The 21624-nt window shown below is 35.7% G+C and overlaps 1 protein-coding gene across 12 annotated transcripts in view; it reads left to right on the top strand.

The window, feature by feature from the left end:
• The window catches only part of Nlgn1 (neuroligin 1), a 901455-nt gene that overhangs the window by 71490 nt on the left and 808341 nt on the right, over positions 1 to 21624 (top strand). For 10 of the 12 annotated variants that reach the window (XM_051156978.1, XM_051156977.1, XM_051156979.1 and 7 more), the window contains one exon: positions 19768 to 19868. The exons of the other annotated variants lie outside the window; for them this stretch is intronic. The gene's annotated coding sequence lies outside the window, so the exon portion shown is untranslated. The remainder of the gene's footprint in view (positions 1 to 19767; positions 19869 to 21624) is intronic. 12 annotated transcript variants of the gene reach the window in all.

Below are 21624 nucleotides of genomic sequence, written 5' to 3'. Positions count from 1 at the left end.
GTGAGACAAGTGCTACTGTCTAAGCGATGTGTTCAGTCCTGCTAATGGTCTAAAAGGAAGGATGGGAGCCATTTTCTTCCCTAAGAAACTTGTAGAATTGACGTGATATTATGGTATTTTATGACTGTAGTTCTCTGCCTCCAGTGTCTCATAAATATTGATTACTTAAGAGTAGAGTGAGATAAGCTAGAGTTACTCACGGAGAATGCCAAGAAGACAACTAGAACCCTGATGGCCAGAAGACATAAGTCAACTCAGAAGCAAGCTGTGGCTTCTATGTGACTGGCAAAGCACAGAGTAATCAGGAATTTTGTCTTCTGATGGGACTACTGCTAGAAACAGAGTGTGCTTCTAGGGGGGGTACTAGCAAAAAGTCAAGAAAATTGTATCATGGTATATAAAAATTATTTTCTTGTTGTTAACATTTACCTGAAAGACAGATTTTGGTAGTCTCCCTGTTGTAGCTCTTAGAAAATGAACAAGTAGGAAAGGCAACTATGTGCATTCTTATAAGCCCATTCAACATTCATTTGAGAAAGTACTTGAACCTTCTTTTTATGGTATATGAGCCCACTTAACATTAACGTTCTGGTTTCCAGACAGAACAAACAGGATGGCTCAGAAGCATGGAAGCATAAGAAAATCTGGGGCAATTTGAGAACTGTGTAATGGATGCTTTCCTAGGCAGTTCAGGGGGGACTGCAGGAATAAGAAGGCACAGAAGAGTAAAATCTCTGAGCGTCAAGTCAAGGGATGGACACTCTACCCATTGCTTAGCTAAAGTGGCAAGGTTCCATTTTGAGGTCCCATTCTGCTATCACTACGGTGTGTGAGCGAATGAGTCTTTACCAAAGATCAAGAGGTAGTATTTTATTATGTCAGAAGAACTCAAACATTTATTTGAGTATAGTAGGTAGATCCTCATCATGCGTATGACCTGGAGAAAGGCAGAGGATGCCTCAGTGTAAGTTGAATAAACAAGTTGTTGGAACCTTTGGAAAGATAGTGGTCACCTTGTCCAAGTAAAGAAGGGAAGAGGAAGAACAGGTCATGGGAGAGAATGACTAATGTATGCTTTTATTTGTTCACGTTGAATAATCTACAATATATTAATGGTGTCGGACCCACCAACCACTTGATATTACATCCATTTCAGGAAAGAGATCTAGATTACAGCTGTGGCCATCATCTCTACCAGCAATGTGATTACTATCTACACAGCAATGTAATATGTGTTTTACATTCTTCTACATTGCAGGTGAACACAAAGAAAGTGAAATAGGTTATTAAGGAAGCCCCAAGTGTTGACAAAATTTAAGAGATAGGAATATTAATAAGCTGCTGCCAGGTTCTGAAGCAACTAGCATAAGAGGAGAACCCAAAAAGAAGAGAAGAGCTGAAGGAGTCCCAAATAGGCCAAGTAAAACAAAGATGGAAAGCAGATGTTACATTTGAAAAGACAGTGCTATCTGTTTGACTACTGCATGAGGCATTTCAATGGAATAATTATCACTGAAGCCATCTTAAGAACTGGAGTAAATGAGTTCAAACTCTCCTTCTATCACTCAGGTAAAAGGAACAGACAGAAAATTAGATAAAAAGAATAGGATGGGTCTGGCAGGATGCGTTTGTTTCTTGCAAATCAAAATACATGTGTTTGCAGGCAGTGCAAAACTTTCACAGAATGACTCCATTTGCAGATAGACGAGGAGATCCAAATGAACAGAATGATTTGCCTGCTGAGGATGTGGAATGAATATGATCCAGGAATCAGGGGATGTCCTTCCAGCCTGGTGCAATAGGAAAAGAGGAAGGAAGGAAGACTGTAACACAGAGAGGTCGAGGAGAAAAGATCGTAAAGTTCATGTGTACTGCAGATTTCCAAAACCCAAACCCAAAGGCAAAAGTGACTCTTTTTCTAAACTCTGATAATTGAATGGCTCAAGCATAGACCTGAGATCCTTAGAACTAGACCACAAAGATGAAAGAAACCGCAGTTTTGAAATATAGGACCCACATGATTTTTGCCCCACTCTCTGGAAACATTGCATTGAGATACGAGATGGAATTACAGTGAGAGAGCACAGATTCCATTCTCCTTCACCTCAGAGGAGAGATTCTTTTTCCAATATCCATCCAAAGAAGCTCTCTCCATGGCCTTCTCCAACCATGTGTCTGTGGTCTGTGACAGCATCAGCAGCAGGGTGATAATGGAGAGCCATAGTGACAACCTGGTAGGATCCCAGGACACTTGGCAGGAGACCTGGAGGAAATATCTGGAAAATGACAAAAAGGATTCCTGGTGGCATCTATGTTTGAAGGGATGAAAGTATGTACATCTTGGTATTTACCTTTTCTGTTTTTGTATCTTGGTGTATATGGATAGAGTAGAAATCTAAATTGTTCAAGTGAGGGTTGGTTTTTAGCTAGGAACTTTAGACTGTAGACGCTCAGCTATCACTGAGAGGACTGGAAAGAAACAAACCAGCGATACAAAGAAGTCGGCAATCTGTGAAACATTTGTAACAGTTGAGCGATGCCAGAATAAGTTTATGAGGACTGCCGCTTGCCTGTAGGCTGCTGCATGCTGTACATGTGTGTTTGTGTGGCATGGTGTTTAGACTCAGAATCAGAAGAATGACATAAAAATAATATAGAAGATAAGTACATGATTTGATTTACAGAAAAGGCATGAAGAAAGAATGGTTTTCCATTTGAAATCGATGCTTTTTGCTCAATAAAGTGAATAAAGTCACATTTCCTTCTTTAGAACTGAGAACGTTAGCAGTGAGTTTGACATGTTAGTGATACTCACTATACGTACCCATTTATATTAAAGCAGCTGAACTGATATTTTATAAGTTTACAAGAGCAGCCACTTTCTGTATCTCATTACATCACATTACCCATACTCAAGGCTAGCAACAGGATTTAGTCTAATTTAATCAGTAGTAAATTGAGTTAAAATTATAATTTATAAATGAAGAATGGGTAGATAATTACATTCAGTGATATTTCTTGTTTTCAAATTATACTTTTCAATCAGTTATCTTTGTATCTAAATTTCTGGGATATATGTTACTTACATTTAGCATCTCAAATTCTTTTACGTTACCTAAACTAAATACAGACTGTAGACATTTTAGGTGAAATGCTTATCCTACAGGAAGTAAAATAAGATCATTCGTCATTAAATTATTGGTGTTGGATGAATGCAATACATGCGTGGATATGTGTGTGTGTGTGTGTGTGTGTGTGTGTGGCATGTATGTATCTATGTGTGTATACAAATTCTTAAATTGTAACCATTTTAAATCAGGCTTTCCTCTGAATAGTTCAAATACATTAATTTCCTAAATCCTTACTAAAATATATGGATACCATTTTTACTAGGTTTGTAGTAGTCTGGTATTTTAGATAGTGAAATTAAGGCAGGGGCTGGGGAGACGTCTCAGTAAAGGGGGAGCTTCCTGCACAAGTATAATGAATCCTTTCCAAATTCCCAATACCCATATGAAAGGCCTTGCACAGCCATGTGTATCTACAACTTCTGAACTGTGGGACGATTGCTTGGCATTGCTGGCTACTGTCATAGATCCGGGCTCAGTGAGATGCTCTGCCTCAAGAGAATCAGGAAGAGAGGGATACAGCAGGATATCTGATGTCTTCCGCTGGCCTTTGCATGTTCGTAAGGATACGACTGTACACGGATGTTCAGAATCACACCTGTGTCACCTACACACACACACATATGCATGCACTTATGCATATTCCCAAACACGCACACACACGTGTGCACACACACACATGCGCGCTCACAAATTAAAGCAGCGAAAGTTAACATTTAAAAGAAATTTGGTATAATTCCAGAATTTATGCCCCCAATGATGGTATACATTCATCATTCACTTCTTTTCTGATTATTCATGACTTGGAAAATATCAAAGAGATAATAAATATTACACATAAAATACACTTTTGAATTGATAAAATAACTGTGCTTTTGTTCCATTTCCTTCTATTCTTCCCTTTAGGATACTACTTTTCTATTTTATAAAAGTTTAGGTTAATTGTCAATATTTTTTATGTCTGACTTCTCTCAAGTAACACTGAATGAAGACAAAGTTGCCCTATGTAGTCTGCAAATAATATTTGATTTTGGACACAACACTTTCAAACGGGCTTATCTCCTGTTCCTAGATACATTCTGAGTCCCAGAAAATTTTATTCTGAATAGTAATGTGATGGTCATTGATATAAATCTTGAAAACCATTAGCCTCACACTTAGAGGCTGAATTGTTCACTTAAAACATGTGAAGAGTTTTTAAGATTCTCTGAAGGATACTTCCAAATTGCTTTCCAGGAATATTATGGTACCAGTTTATGTTCGCTAAAGAGTGTGAAAATTCCCATCTCATCACATACTAATTAGCATGAATATTTCAATTTAAGCAGCCCTGACATTTTGATATGTGAAAAATTACATCTAATTGGTGCATGATTTTAATTCCTTGACATTGACAACAAGAAGAAACACTATTTGTTAGTGGATTTTGTTTATTTTAGGACTTTCTGTTTTCTATTATTCATCTCCTTTAAATTAATTTACTGCTAAATAAATCATTCTTCAAATTCATCTCCACTTTCCTCTAAATTATCATTTGTTTCCCAGTTTTGTATCTTTAATTACATTTCATTTACATAATCAGATTAAATGATATTTTGTGTACTATTTAAAAATTAAGGTTATATGTGTAAATGAGAACATGTCCTCATTGTCCAGTTACAACCATCTGTGTGTTTTTTAGGGCTTTCATGGCTTAACTATCATTAATCTCTACACCTCTATATTTCTTTTTATAGTTGGAAGACTCCAACACTTCTTTCTAAAACGTGTTTGCAAATGCAAGGCTTAAAAAAAGCAGTTTGACTATTCCCACAGTGCTCCATGTCTCCTGATTGGAATAGTCTGAAATTCCCGTGTCATTCACCCCATCTCCATGCCCCTAATACAGTAACAAATGTTCCCAGTTGAAGTGAATTATAGGAACATTTCTCAAATATCTCAAAATATCACATAGCGATTTCAATTAAACTTGGTTTGAATCCTTCCTTTGGTATTTTGAATGTGATATATTGGTTCCTGAATGTGTCTCTTGTAGGATATTTTAGATGCAGCAGCACAGGAATATGATTGCAGCTGGTTGGATGTGCTGAATGAAGTGAGGCACAAAATCTGTACCCACAAAAGCAATCTAGTCAGGGTTAGGTTAAGTTGAACACCAAGCCCAATAAGATCATTAGTTTGATGATCTTATAAAAGCAGAAGCAGACAATGTCTTTAATTATTTCTAATCACTATTGTGTGGAGATTATCTTAGATGACTTGGAATTAGGAGGTGAAGAGACATGTTAACCTTCGATGTGATACCTTATTTCAAATGTAGGAGTAAGCGTCAGAATGTACACACATATAAGTCAGCTGGAGTAGCAGACTTTAGGGAAGAGGCACATCACTGTTATTGCTTTAGATTGCATGGCTTTGAAACTCCTACTTTCCAGTCTTTTTTTAAAATATATTTCTTTAATTTATTCATATTACATCTAAATTGTTATCCCATCCCTTCTATCCTGCTATTCCTTTCCTATGACTGTGACTGGGGGGGACTTCCTCCCCCTGTAAAGTCTTTGTGTCACCATCATGGGTTAGGGACCCTGCACTGTCACACTGATGTAAAGTCTTTGTGTCACCATCATGGGTTAGGGACCCTGCGCTATGACACGAGTGAAAATCAAAGCAGTAATGACTACTCATTCTCTGATGCTGTTTGTCTGGAGTCTTACAAAATCATGTCTGCATTCCAAAATGTAGTTTTAAGAAGTTTACAAGACAGTGGGGTGGGGGTCAATATGATTAAATATATTGTATGTATGCAAGAAATTTTCAAAGGATTTATAAAAATATTATATTAAAACGATTCTAGCTTCGTGTCAGTGCGTAAGAGCAATCTTTTCCATCAGATAAGGAAAATCACCTGTCCAACTTCTTGTGATCTAGAAAAACTTTCAAGAAGGTCAATGCAGTTCAAAAATATTGTTACAAATATGTAGAATATTATGAGTAACACAAATATTTACAGGTAATAGTATTAAGTCTTATAATAATTTTATATGAATTGATAACTTACACTTAAAAAATATTTTTCATGACTACATTTAATTTTTGAAGAGCTTAAGATGTTTATCCAAATCTCCCTGCACTGCCTAGGCTGACCCTGAACTCCTGGATCAAGTGGTCCTTCTTATTTCAGCTACTCAAGTAAAAGGACAGAGAAACAGTACAATTTTGCCTAGTTTGTAAGCGATACATTATTATTAAATGAGAAAATAAAATATACGAACATTTGATGACAAAGGAAATGATAATTAAAATCTTTCATTTAATTTTATTTTTTAAAATGTGAGAAAGTATATTTAGTTTTAAAAATCCAATATTTTAGCCTTTTGAGACAGGGTCTTCTGAAGCCCAGACTGGCTTTGAACTCACTATGTAGCTGAGGATAACCTTGAACTTGTGATTCTCTTGCCTCTACCCCGAGTCCTGTGTTGGTAGGCATGCATTACCATACTAGGTTTATGCCTTGTTAGTGATGGAATGTAGAGTGCTCAGCACCCGCTAAGCAAGGACTAAGCCAACCGAGTTACCACCCCAGATCCCCATAGTTATTTCTGAAGCTTTTTAAAGTCTATTAACTCCAACTAAGCTATATAAACAGGCAAGTATATGAGACTGTGCCTGTCTGTCTTTAGTTTTAGTTTGTTAGTATCTACCACGTGCTACTTAGCATTATAATAAATAATTCATGGTAGCTATTTTTCTCGATTTCCCCCAACTTCAAATTTCTATCATCAAAATCTTTTAAAATACATTTTAAACTGTACTGTATTGGTGGGTAAGTTATGTGTGCCAGCCATAGCACTTGTGTGGAAGTCAAAAGACAACTTGGCAGAGTTGGATCTCTTCTTCCATTGTGGGTCACAGGTTGAGCTCAGGTTGTTGGACATGGCCCCAGGCACCTCTTGCCCTTGAGTCACCTTGCCAGTCCTGTTTGTAACATTTATGATACTACTGGAATTGAGCATCTCAATTTAACTGTGCCTTTTGTTTTCTTCCTACCCCTATTTAGGATAGCTTTCTTATTGATTTGTAGGAGGACCCATCGATAAATATTTTCGTTAACTTTTCATGGTAAGAGCCTTGAACATATGTTCACTCATTATGTGGAGGATTTTTGTAGTGTTGCTTGTGAATTACATGAATATTTTGTTTAAATCTAAGACCAACATTTCCAAGACCCCCTGACATACTAAAAAGCAAAGGACACAATAAAATGAGGAGCTAACTGGCAGCATGGCAGAGAAGTGCTCCAGATGTCTATCCAACGAAGGTTTAATATCAGAAATATGTGAAAGGAGAAAAAAAAAACAAGAAGCAACAATAAATAATTTTATCCAAATAATAAATGGGCAAATGATACGAATAGAGACATCTCAAAGAAGAGAAACCAGTGACAAGTACACGGAAGTGCTCAATTTCATTAGCAATGTGGGAAGTAAAAGTTAAAACTGCAGAGAAATTCACTCCAACCCCATTTAAAGCAATTATCACAAGAGAGTAAAGGGCTGGTGAGCCTGTGGTGCAGAGCCAGTACTGATTCACTTTCAGAGATCATGCCAGGGAGTACAGAAACTATGAGAAAAGGGGGGAAGCCTCTTCACAAAACTGAACATAAGGCTATTCTATGTCCTCTGCTCTTACTTTTGTGTGGGTATCCACAGAAGGCAGCATTGAGAAGGTGCACTTGCAAGCCCATGTTCTTTACTGGAGTGCAGTTCCTGACGCCTGTTTATAGAATCAGCCTAGATGCCACAGGCCTGAGTGGCTAGATAATGTGTCACAGTGGGGTATTATTTAGCTGAAAGGATAGGGATTGTATCATTTTCAGAATGGTTAGAACTGTAGGACACCATGCTGTCAAGATGTTCCATCTCATGTTCTGTCAAATGTTTGTAATCTCAAACAAAAAATGAGTAAAAGACTAAGTACCAGGCACTTGCAAGTTTGCTGCTGGGGAAGAGATGTGGGAACACGACAGGCAGTGGGCTATGATTTATGCATAATATATTAATGTAAGAAAGTGATTCCTGTTCATATTTACAGTTAATGTATTAAAACACATGTAATTTGTTTTAAGCATCTTATGATTCTTAGTTTTCACCATTTTCTTTACGGACTGGCTTTCTTAATATTTAAAATACCAAATATTTAACATACCTGAAAATCCAAAACCTTGCTGAGTCCCTCAGATCAAACAAGTATTTTTAGTAGAACTTATCATAGTTTGACTTTTGTGTACAACCGCAACTCAGTGGGTGTGGTTTTACTGTCCATTGTGAATCAGATATGTACTTAGGTCTTTGTGATGTAAGAATGCAATGCTTTAGCCCGCTTTGTTCAGGATCAGCACTGATTCCACTGCTTGCCACATTCGCAAAACACACAGGTAGATTGTGAAAGTCTTTATTTCACTGTGCATTGTCTTGTCTTTAAGTGACTATTGTAATGTCTCTTAGGTTTTAATACTCTGTTACCTCTTGGATATATTTTTCACCTCTTGCCCTTTAAAATCTGTGCATTTTTTTTATTTTGCTTGTATCTGAATTCCAGGAGAAATTTTTCATGAGTGTAAGACACTTGATGGAAAAAGAGGCTGTGAATTCGAAAGAACAAGGAGATAAGCAAGGGTATGAAGGGAGGGAAGGAAGGAGGAAATGATGCAATTACATAATGACGGGAAAAAAAGAATTTTTAAAAGAAATGTAGTCTCGAAAAGAAATAAAGCCCTCTATTACATGAAAAAAATGTTGGAATTTGTTCAGAATTGTAGGCCATTTAGATTAAACCTAGGAAAAAAATTGAGTTCACAGAATTCAAAGAAACTTAGGCCATTGGTTTGTAATTATCAGTCTAAGGATTTGGAGGGGAAAACTGGAGAAAAGAAATTCTAAAGCTTGTTTTCCTTCCTGTTCTCCTGTGCCTCTACATGCACAGGACTCTGTTCGGCATTGATTTATTTTTGCAGATAGCAGAAGCAGAGCTCTGAGCCTCAGCAGCTTCAGAGAAGGCATTATTCAGCCCAACGCAATGGTGAGAGGGAAGCAAGAACGTGTTTGTAATTGTTCCTTACTATTTTCCTCCCACACTTGTGGCTTGCAGTCTTCTGTTCATGAACAAAGCAAGCCTCTTCAGCTGTTGAGTTTTCATTTCCTCGGTTTCTTTTCAAATAATCAAATATTGCATTATTTACCATGTATATTGAAATGAAATATTTATTTCGTGTATATATGTTTAAATAAATCTTCCTCCCTCTGGGTAATTTTAAGTTAATATTACAGTATAAAAATTCCATATGAGAAATTGAGTTCATGATTTTAACCTGTTTTATTTTCATTTTAGCTTAAGATGCTCTCTCATACAAGAATGTGTTGGTCTCACCTTCCGATGTTTTCCTGCCCTATCATCCTCATCTCACTCTGATTCTATAAGCCTCTTTTATTCCCCGAAAGACTTCACTTTGACTTTCATGTCATGTGTACATGCATGATGTTATGAGAGGACATATGGCACTTGCCTTTCTGAGACAGGCTAAATGCACTTGTTATCATTAACTCTAATTGCATCTATTTTCCTGCAAATGTCATAATTTCTCTTTTTATGGCTAAAATACAATTTCATTGTACATATATATAATACATTTTTCATTTATTCTTACATTCTTGAATATCTGGGTTGGTTCTATATCTTAACCATTAGAAATAATTTTTACATTTGTATATAATTTTGTAAAAAAAAACTTGTAAAAATAATAATGTATTTATTTATATGTAAAAATTGCAAGTATCTTTGTGATGTGTGTCCTTTAGAGTCTGAGAAGTGATTGAATAAAGTCATACATTAGATCTATTTTCAAGGTTTTATTTTATTTTATTGAGAAACCTCTTATTTTTCTAATAAATACATTTAAATTTATGAACATCTCTCTCAGTACTTCTCTAGATGTAGTCAAAAAGATATGAATTTTCTCACCATTATTTCATAATTGAATTAAATTATATTATAATTTATTTAGTGCATAAATAATTTAAAGCCATCTTTACAAAATTTCAAACCACTAAATGGGATATTTGTAAATTACTCTTGTTATTTTTACTTACTTTTGTTGAAAGATGAATTATACATTGTACTAATCCTCTCGTTTCTCTGCATGGAAGTTTGTATTTATCAATTAGCTATTATTGACTTTCACCAATCTTCTAGATGTTTCTGTTTCTTTTCTGTTTTATATCTCTAATGTTGAGTAGGTTCTCTCCCTTGGGGTGAATCTTGGGTTGGATCAGGCACTGATTGGATGTTTATGTGATTTTTTTTTACCTTGTTTATATGATTCATTACATTGATGAATTTTCATATGTTGAACCATCTCTGCATGCTTGGGATGAAGCCTACTTGATCATGGTAGATGATATATTTGATTTGGTCTTGTATTCAGTTTTTGAGTATTTTATTGAATATTTTTGCATCAATGTTCATGACTATAATTTATCTGAAATTCTCTTTGCTGAGTCATTATGTGGGTTAGATATCAAGTACCCCTGTTTTATAGAATGAGTTTGGTAATTATCCTTCTGTTTTTATTTTGTGGACTACTTTGAGGAGTATTGATATTAGCTCTTATTTGAATATCTAGTTGAATTCTGCACTAAAACCCTCTGGCCCTGGACTTTTTTTTTTTTTTTTTTTTAACACTTTTGGTGACTGCTTCTATTTACTTCAGGGTTATAAGACTATTAAACTTGTTTACTTGATCTCAATTTAACTTTGGTAAGTGAAATCTATTAAGAAAACTGTCCATTTCTTTTAGATTTTCCAATTTTGTGAGGTACAGGCTATTAAAGAAAAGAAAGACATTATGAGCATTTTTTATTTCCTCATTGTTTGTTGTTATGTCTCCATTTTCATTTCTGATTTTGTCAATATGAATATTCTCCCTTTGTCTTTTGTTAGTTTGGCTAAGGGTTTTTCTATCTTTTTGGTTTCTGAAGGAACCAGCTCTTGGTTTGCTTCCAATTTATTGATTTTAGCCCTGACTTTGATGATTTCATGTTGTCTATTCCTCTTTGGTGTGTCTGCTTCTTTTTGTTATAAAGCTTTCAGGTGTGCTGTTAAGTTGCCAGTATTGGATATCTCCAATTTTTTTATGAAGGTGGTTAGTGTTATATGATTTTCTCTTATCACTACTTTTAGTCTGTCCAAAAGTTTGTGTATGTTGAACCTTCATTTTCATTGAATTCTAAAAAAGTCTTTAATTTCTTTCACTATTTTGTCCTTGACCTATTGGTCATTATGTAGGGAGTTGTTCAGTTTCCATGCATTTGTGGGCTTTCTGCTGTTGATGAGTTCCAGTTTTAATTCATGGTGGTCTGATAATGCAAGGGGTTATTTCAATCTTCTTGTATCTGTTGAGATTTGCTTTGTGACCAACTAGATGCTCAGAATACGCTGAGAAGACAGTCTATTATTTTGTGTTTAGTTGAAATGTTCTATAGATATCTGTTAGGTCCATTTGATTCATGATGTCCTTTAGTTTCAATATTTCTCTATTTAGTTTCTGTCTTAATGATCTGTCCATTGGTGAGAGCCGGCTGTTAACATCTTCCTCTATTAATGTGTGGAGTTTGATATGTGATCTAAGCTTTACTAATGTTTCTTTTATGAATGTGGGTGTCCTTGCATTTGAGGTATTGACGTTCAGAATCGAGATGTCATCTTGCTGAATTTTTCCTTTGATGAGTATGAACTGTTCTTCCCCATATCTTTTGATTAGTTTTGGTTGAAAGTCTATTTTGTTAGATACTAGACTTGCTACTCTAGTTTTCTTTTGGGGCTCATTTGCTTGAAAAGTCATTTTATAGCCCTTCATTTTGTGGTAATGTCTATCTTTATTTCTGCAGTGTGTTTCTTGTATGCTGCAGAATGATGGGTCCTGTTTTTACATCAATTCTGTTAACCTGTGTATTTTTATTTGTGAGTTGAGGTCATTGATGTTGAGAGATATAAATGACAAATGGATTTAATTCCTGTTTTTGATGGTAGTGGTTTTGTGTGTGTGTGTGTGTGTGTGTGTGTGTGTGTGTGTTCTTTCCTTCTTTTGTTTTTGTGGATGTGGGTTTACTTATTTTCTGTGTATTCCTGGGTGTAGTTTACCTCCTTGGGTTGAAGTTTTCTATCTAGTATCTTCTGTAGGGATAAGTTTGTGGATAGGTGATATTTAAACTTGGTTTTGTCATGGAATATCTTATTTTCTCCATCTATGGTTATCGAAAGTTTTGCTGAATATAGTAGTCTGGGCTGACATCTCTGGGGTCTTATTGTTTGCATGACATCAGCCCAGGCACCTCTGGCTTTCATAGTCTCTGTTGAGAAGTCAGATGTGATTCTGAGAGGTATGCCTTTATATATGACTTGGCTTTTCCCCCTTGAATCTTTTAATATTCTTTCTTTGTTCTTTACATTTAGTGTTTTGATTATTACATGGTAGGAATATTTTCTTTTCTGTTCCAATCTATTAGAAGTTCTGAAGTCTCCCTGTGTATAAGCATCTCTTTCTTTATGCTGGAGAAATTTTCTTCTATAACTTTGTTGAAAATATTTTTTGTGTCTTGGAGTTTTATGTCTTCTTCTATTCCTATTATTCTTAAGTTTGATCTTTTCATAATGTCCCAGATTTCTTGGATGGTTTGTGTCAGGTACTTATTAGTTTCAACATTTTCTGTGCTGATGTATTGATTTCTCAACTATCTTGTATACTTGAGATTCTTTTTTCCATCTCTTGTACTCTGTTGGCAATGCTTATGTCTATATTTCTTGTTTTCTTTGCAAGGTTTTAGGATTGTGACAAATTGTTTTTTTAATTGCTTCTAATTCCATTTTTAGGTCTTGAATATTTGTATTTCTTTCTTTCTCCTGTTTTATTGTATTTCCTATAATTCTTTAAAGGTTTATTCAATTCCTTCATCTATTTAAATGTATTTTCCTGTATTTAATTGAGTGATTTATTTTCCTCCTTTAATGCCTCTATCATTTTCACAACCTCAGATTTAATATTATTTTCTCATGATTTAGGTATGTTAGTGTCTCTTTGCCTTGCTGTTGTATGATAGCTGGTTTTGAGTGGTGACATATGGATTTTATTGCTTATATACTTATGCTGACCTCTAGCCGTCTGGTTTTCTCTGGTGATAGCAAGTCTGGTGGCCTCTGGTGTCCAGGAAGTTTGGGAGTAGGCAGAGCTGGCTCTAAGGTGAATGTTGCTTAGGCCTGTACAATTCTCCTTGGGTTGATGGGTGGATGATATGGGTCAGAACCTGAGTACCACTTATCTTTGCGGGCCTTGTCACAGTTGAGATGAGAAAGTTCAGAGTCAGCAGTGAGAGGGGTCTAAGCTGAATGATCCCCACTAACCTCCTTGGAATGGCAGATAATGGGAGTTGGGTTCCACCTGTAGCTCACCTCTATGCTGGCTGTGTCTCAGGTGGGACCTGTAGACAAGGGAAGTCATGAGTGGGTTTTGGTGCTAGGAAATCATCCAGGCAACAAGTGGGCACTAGCTTTATGGAACTGGATTGACCCATGCAGTCTTGTAGTCATTTGATGGCCACTCAGCTCCTGTGCCCCTGACACTCAGATTGGTTTGGGCTCTGCCACCTTAGACTCACGCCCTGTATGCCTGTATTGTCCACCTGGTCACCACAGAGGGCTCAGTAGGATCCTGGATTGGTGATAGGATGCTCACCCTGGATATATAGAAGAGGGAGAGATCCAAGGTCTGATTGCTCTAACGGAGTACCCCTGGAGCTAAGGACCCATGCTCCATATAGGTAGACCACACAGGTACCTTGGGATCTTGTGAGATGCCTGGACCTGAGAGACAGCTGAAGGGGCCCTGCAACTGTGCATCCACAGCTCCTCAGATACCCCCTCCGTTCTAGGAAAAACCTATGTCAATGTTTGGGTTCAGCTGTTAGGTTATTCACCATAACGTTAGTATCTGCCACTTAAATAGAATACACACTGGACACTATCTTGGAAGTTCCTGTTTTAGGATTTTTGTCCCTCAATTAATTTCTACCTAAACCTTAGTGTATTGGCATGTGTGTGTGTGTAGTGTGTGTGTCTGTGTCTGTCTGTGTGTGTGTGTGTGTGTGTGTGTGTGTGTGTGTTAGCATCAAAGATCTTTTGGCTATGGGCAATGTATTTTTACATTTCACTGCTCTTCATTATTTTTTATTTTCTGGAGGTTCATCCTAAATTAAATTCTATCTTCTTAAACTGAATTTTCATTATTTCTTTTCATAAAATGTGTGTGGTATACTTTTGCTTACATATATCTCAAATATATATCTTGACTCTGTCTTATGTTATGATAAGTGTGGCCTTTCAGGGTAACCACAGTGTTTCTCAGAGAAATTTAATAATTTTCATTTAATTGTTGTCTGTTTTGCTAGTGATAAATCTAGTGTCATTTAAATATTATTCACAAGTAATTTACTTGTGTTTCTTCTCTTGTCCTTTGTGTCTTTTTACATAGAGTGATTTTCATTGTGGTATACCTAAGGTTTATTTTGTGTATTCTATTTAGCATTTGTAGTTAATCTATCATGGAATTGATAACCATTACCTCTTTGAAATTTTTCTTTTATAATTCTTCCACTTTTTTTTGGAGCTTCTCCTCTGGAGCCCCAAAATTTCTAATTTTTCTACACACACTTTTATATATATTTTTTGCTAAATCTTTAGACACTTTCATTTAAGTAATATCACATGCCTTCTCCCATATAAATTTTAATTTTAAGTATCTAGTTCCCTTTGTAACCCTCTTAATCTTTTCTCATTCTTCTTTATCTGACTGCATCTTAAGTTTTCTTCTGGCCTTTCTTTATGCTCATGCTGCCTTCATGCCCTGTAATTTTCCTTAGTTTGTCAACCCCCCTCTGTCAGTTTGGACTATCATGCCTGTAACTTTAAAATGTCTCATAGTTGATTGCTTCTGATGTTCCCAAGGTTTCTCATCTGCTTTCCAAATCCCCTCTTCAGTGCTCTATAGAAACATTTGTAGAGTCCAGATTTAAAGTTGTAATAAATGTATCATTAGTTGCTAGCACCAGTCACTAGACCCTGACTTAAGTGAGATTGTTCTGTAGCTATTTGTTACCTGAGACTTTATCAATTGCTCTCTGAAGTTTCTCCTCACTGGGAAGTATGGCAAGGGTGAGATTGGAAACAAAGGTTTTAACTTACATTTATTATTTTAATGCAATTTATGCTTTTATGCAATTTTCCCAAGCCACATAAACTAGCAGATATAATATTATTCACATCATGAAACTGATACAAGTATTTAAGGAGAAAATGCATGAGAAATGTTTAATGCTCCACCTGTCATATGATGGGTGTCAAGGAATGTTAACTTCTGTAACTGTTTGGAATGGGTCTCTCTGCATCTGCCAACAAGACCTCTGTGTAAGGTAGAGCTGTCACACATAATCATTTAATGAGCCTAAACCTTTAATGTTAACCTGCTTAGATATGGTGCATAATTCACTTATGATTAGAGTGCTAGGCATGGTAATTGTTACATTCACAGCATTGTGGATAGACATGTACTTCTTATGAGTCAATCAAGCAAAGTTGGAAAGCAGATAAAGATGAAAGTTATAAACGAAATCATTTACTGCCTTAGAATTTCCTGTGTGTTTGGGTATTGCTAAGGCAAAGTTAAATAAGCCTGCATGTGTATTGTTCATGTCTGTATTAAAAGTGAATAAATTAGAAAGATGTTTGGCCACAATAAGAGAATACATAATTACATAAAATATTATTAGCAGAATAAGATTTTGAATAAAATATTAAATCAGTATACACTGTAAATGCAAGTGTCAGAATAAGGAGGATAATAGAAATGTAGAATTGATTTGAAGACTAACAAAGGAAGACCTGTAGTCTTTGATCAAATAGTGTGTTCTGATTTATTACAAATGTGATATTACGTATAAATCATGTTAGTCAGGATCTTTGATTTAGGCTTAAAATTTTGAACATGAAACCAGGTGTGCCACTCCAATGAAGGAGGTGGGGATGTCAAAAGTTCAAGGTCATTCTTGGACATATTGTGAGTTCAAGGTTTGCCTAACATAGATGAAGCCCCATCTCATTTTTAAAAAATGTGTTTGGTGTGTGTATCAACAGTCTGGCATGGCAAACATGAGTATGTAACTAGATGTTCTCCTAGAACAAAACACTTTCCAGACCTATCCTGCAGCTATGGATTATTTTCAATGGCTCTTGAGACATCCTACATAACAGTAAATATTTCCTGAGTTGTAAAAAATTAAGACTTCACTTACTAAGTTTATATTACATGCTGTACTTTGTATTGAAGTCTTATGCATAGTAAATTTCTTTTATTCCTAAATACACGCCTATGGGGTGTTATCAACCTCATTTTCCAAATGAAGAAACTGAAGCTGAGCAACATTAAATATCAAGCCTCAGGTCACACAGCTGCTCAGTCACTTGCCTGAGAATTCTGTCCAGGCATGTTTACGAGATATGAACTGGAGTCTCTGCCTTCTGGATGTGTTCCATATTTGGTCTAAGTAGTAAAGAGATTCATTTGCATGTGTACTCTGGTACAAAGAATATAAAACAGCTTGATTTTAATATCTAATAGACAAAAACTGCAAGACAAACTGCAGTTTGTGTTCATCAAATACAACTGCTAATAACATTGAGAATTAGCTATCCTTAAACTATAATTCATGCTCTTCTATAGAAGTATATTTAGACTGATGTACATTTTTTAGTGTATATATGTAATAATATTGTAATAGGTAAGTTTTTAATATTTACCATGTGGTAGGCAAAATTCCAATCCTTTAAAATGCATAAGCTCTTTTTATGATAACAGCAACACATGAAAATACTACCCTGTTGCTCATATAATACAGAGATATATTACTCATAGAATACAAAATACAAAGATAAAATTGCAGTACAGGGAGCCTAAATATTACCCAATATAATTTATCATTAAATGGAAAACTCAAACCAAAACTACATCAGAGCTGTGGAAAAATATAGTCAATCAACCAGTTGGAAAACTAGAAATGAGCAATATTTAACTACGTCTGAGTGATGGCGGGGCTAGGTCCTCTTCATGCAGCTTTCTTGTTTGGTGCATGAGTGTTCACCAGCCCCCCTTGGCCCATATTTGTTGGATATGTTCATCTTCTTGTGGAGTTTCTGTTCCTTTTAGGTCATTATATTGCCCCCATTCATCCACAGGACTCCCTGAGCTCTGCCTAAAGTTGGTCTTTGAGACACAGCTTTGACTTTGATCCCCTGGTGGGTGGAATCTTTCATAGGACAATTATTGTAGGCTCCCATCCTATTATGTCTCTTCAACTGCTTCTAGTGTCTATTCTATTTGCCCTTCTAAATGAAAATTAAGCAGCTTCCCTAGGGTTCTCCTTGTTACGTAGCTTCTTTAGATGGGTCATAACATGGTTATCCTATATCATATGGCTAATATCCACTTATAAGTGAGTTTATACCATGTGTGTTCTTCTGGGTCTAAATTATTTCACTCAAGATAGTCTTTTACACTTCCATACATTTGCCTGCAAATTTCATAATGTCCTTGTTTTTGATAGCTAAATAGTATTCCATTGTGTAGAAGTTCCATGGTTTCCTTATCCATTCTTTGGTTGAGGGACATCTGGGTTGTTTCCAGTTTCTGGCTATTATGTATAGTGCACTATGAACAGATTTGAACAGATGTTCTTGTTGTATGGTGGAGCACTTTTTGGGTATATTCCCAGGAGTAGTATAGCTGAGTCTTGAAGTAGAGCTTTTCTCAATTTTCTGAGATAGCACCAGATTGTTTTCCAAAGTGCTTCTACTAGTTTGCACTCCCAGCCACCTCAGTCTCCATATGGGTCCACAATTAAGGGAAGTGTGGTGTGTCTCTCCAGGGACTTTGTTGCTTGGACTTTGATCACTTTCCTCTCATGGGCTGCCTTACCATGCCACAGAGGAAAAGAATGCAAGCAGTCCTGATGAGACTTGATAGGCTAGAGTCAGTTGGTAGGAGAGAAGGGCTCCCCGTCTTGGAGTACTGGGGAAAGAAAATAGGGTGGAGGGGATGAAGGTGGGAAGGTGGGGCCAGGAGGAAAGAATGGCACCTCAATTGGCATGTAAAGTGAATAAAACTTTAAAAATAATTTAAACCTATTGGGACTCTAGATGAGAAAAGCATGGGAGAATAGCAAAGTAGAGGGATTCAGAGGGTCCTAGAAACCTACAAGTAGAACATTATGATAGGCAGATTTGGGCCCAGGGGTCCTGCTCAAACTAAGGCACTAGTCAAGGACAATACAGGCGGTAAACTTTAAACCCCTACCCAGATCTAGCCAATGGTCAGAACATTCTCCACAGTTGAGCGGAGAGTGGGATATGACTTTCTCACGTACTCTGGTGCCTCACATTTGACCATGTCCCCTGGAGGGGGAGACCTCGTGGCACTCAGAGGAAGGACAGCAGGTTGTCAAGAAGAGACTTGATACCCTATGAGCATATACAGGGGGAGGTAATCCCCCTCAGGAACAGTCATAGGGGAAAGGAATAATGGGAAAATGGGAGGGAGGGAAGAATGGGAGGATACAAGGGATGGGATAACCATTGAGATGTAACAAGAATAAATTAATAAAAAAATTTAAAAAAATAAAAATAATTTAAAATTGGAGAAGAAATATTTAGCACATATAGAAATGATTTATTGAAAATACCCAAATTATTTATTTGATGATTATATTTGTATGTTCAGTCGTTTCTTGATAGTTCCTAAATATTTATGAATGTTGGAAGAAAACTGTGTCTCTATTTCCATTGTCAACAGCTATAGTGTTTAGTATCATTGTAAGTTTCTAAGTGTACTGCTTTCCTATTTATTTTCTTCATGTTTTACCTTAGTCGTGGGAACTATTATTTAATGTGGTATGGCATACTATTTTTTCTTTTAACTTGCTTTTTAAGATTTGCCTAAGAACAATTTTTGTCTGTAGATATTCAATGTTTTTCCTTTACTATCATCTATCATTTATCCATATGTATCCATTGATTACACATCTATGAATCTAATCTATATAATCTGTTAATTATCTATTGTATATATTTAGCTATTATCCTTCATATGCTTTCTATATATGTTGTTATCTGTCATTTATATGCCTATCTCTGTCATTTATCTAAAATTTATATATTTCTCTATCTATCCATACTATGTTTAATCTTACTGCCACCATATGTCTCCAGGAAAACTGGGGTTAAATATATGCCAATAATTTTCTCCTGATTTTAGGGAGAAATTGTTTATTATGTCACTATTGTCCTATAATAACTGTAAGATTTGGGACACACTTATCTATACTAAGAAAACTTTCTTTTTTTCCAAGAATGTTTGAGGGATTTTCTAAGACACTGAACTTTATTAATTCACATATCACAAACAACAAAATAGGACATTATAAACATTCATGGGCATCTAAGTATCAAATTAATCTCCTAATTTCTCTTGTGACCCATACAGAAAATCAACTCATGGCAAGGTCTTCTGCTCTACTGCCTGGATTCATTTCCTAGAATCTATGAATGTTCATGCCATTGGAATCATGGACTTTGTCCTCTTTTGTAAGTAGCATCTTTATTCAATATATTTCTTTTAAATTAAAAAATTGGAGATTAAAAGATATATAATTACATCATTCTGTCTTTCCTTTCTTTCTTCAAAACCCTCCTGTATACCAGTCCCTCCTGGCTCTCTGTTAGCTTCACGGCTTCTCTTTTGTAACTGTAATCGTAATCATTGTTGGTGTGTGTGTATATGTGTGTGTGTGACACATGTTATATTATACACACATACACATTCACACCACACACATAATATATTTAGGATTATATACATATTATTTATATGTGTACATTATGTAATATACATTCCTAAGTATATAAGTGCAATCTGCTCAGTGTGAGTAATATTATGACCATTTCAGATTGAATAATCAGTTGATTTGGTCTTCCCTGGGGAAGATTTTTCTTCGACTCTAAGTATCCCATGTTTGTCTGTAGTTCTCTGTCTAGCCGATGGAGGCTAAGTATCATTTTTTACCCAGTGCCTTTGGGTACCCAATCTCTCATTGGACTAGGGCTCACAAAGTGGGTCTTAGAGAACTGCCTGTTTGTACTTCCCAGGCTTCTGGCTTATATGTGTAACCAAACAACTAAAGCTTATGAAAAGCAAACTGAGTTCTGAGACAAGACCTTGTGACATCAAGCTTTTAAGGAATGTACCTTACTCTGAGATAACTTATCAACTCAAAAGTCTATTTCAAAGGGCAGATTTTGAAGACCGAAGGTTTTATTTTTATTTTATTTTAACTGTTACTTATTTACTTTTTGTTCTGGAGATTCAAGCCAGAATCTCATTTGCTCATTGGTGCATGATAAATAGGTTTATGGTTTTCATTCTGTAAAAAATTCATCATTTTTTTTTCTTTTGTAACATTGTCATCTTGATGTCCAATATTAGAATGGATTTGTTCAAAGTCAAAAGAATTCATTCATTATTTTTCATCTTCTAAATTAGCTTTTAGAACCATGTATGTACTATATTTTCTCGTGCTATGTGAGGTACAGTCTGTGGACAGCATTATTCCAGTATCATTTTTGATAGGCCATATATCTCTCCATCAAATTATCTTGTCACTTTTGTTAAAAATCAATTGCCTGAAAAGGTGTCAATCTGTCACTGAAGGTATATTTGTGTTCCATTGATCTGCATGTCTAACTTTGTGCTGGTTGGACTCACTTTGATTATTCTTTTATACTAAGTTTTAAAATCAGGCACTATAAGCTATTCAGTGGTCTTTCAAAGGATTTTGCTTATAGATTATAGATTTTGCAGTCTCGTCATCGATTTCTATAAGAAAAGATGCAGTGACTTTATTGTGGATGTACATGCCCATGGATTGTTATGAGAAAGCAGGCATCTTCCAGCCCATGGACATGGCATATTACCTTATTTGCTTTGATCTTGTATTGCCTTTGATCTTGTTTGTCTATTCCTAACTTTTGTGTGTAGATTTCCAATGTCTTTCACATATTTTTCAAGTCTCCCATTAAATTTACCTCTTTATACTTCACATAGAGAAGTTGTCATGGATATTATTCGTTTTATTGCTAACTGTGCCAAGAGTCTGGGAAAATATAACTTGTATTTATTACCATCTATGCATCTGTTTTGTAAGCCTAGTGATATTAAGACTGTCTTTTACATTGATTCCTTTTCTTTTTCATAAATACTTTTATTTAGATATTTGGGTTGACCATAAATGTGCTCTCTACATGTGCTTATATTAATTTTCTCATGTTATTGAATTAACCAAGA

The sequence above is a fragment of the Acomys russatus genome, chromosome 15 (genome assembly GCF_903995435.1).
Source record: "Acomys russatus chromosome 15, mAcoRus1.1, whole genome shotgun sequence".
In the NCBI taxonomy this organism is placed as follows: Eukaryota; Metazoa; Chordata; class Mammalia; order Rodentia; family Muridae; genus Acomys; species Acomys russatus.
Note: the sequence above shows the minus strand (reverse complement) of the source record. Positions and strands in the feature narration are given on the sequence as shown.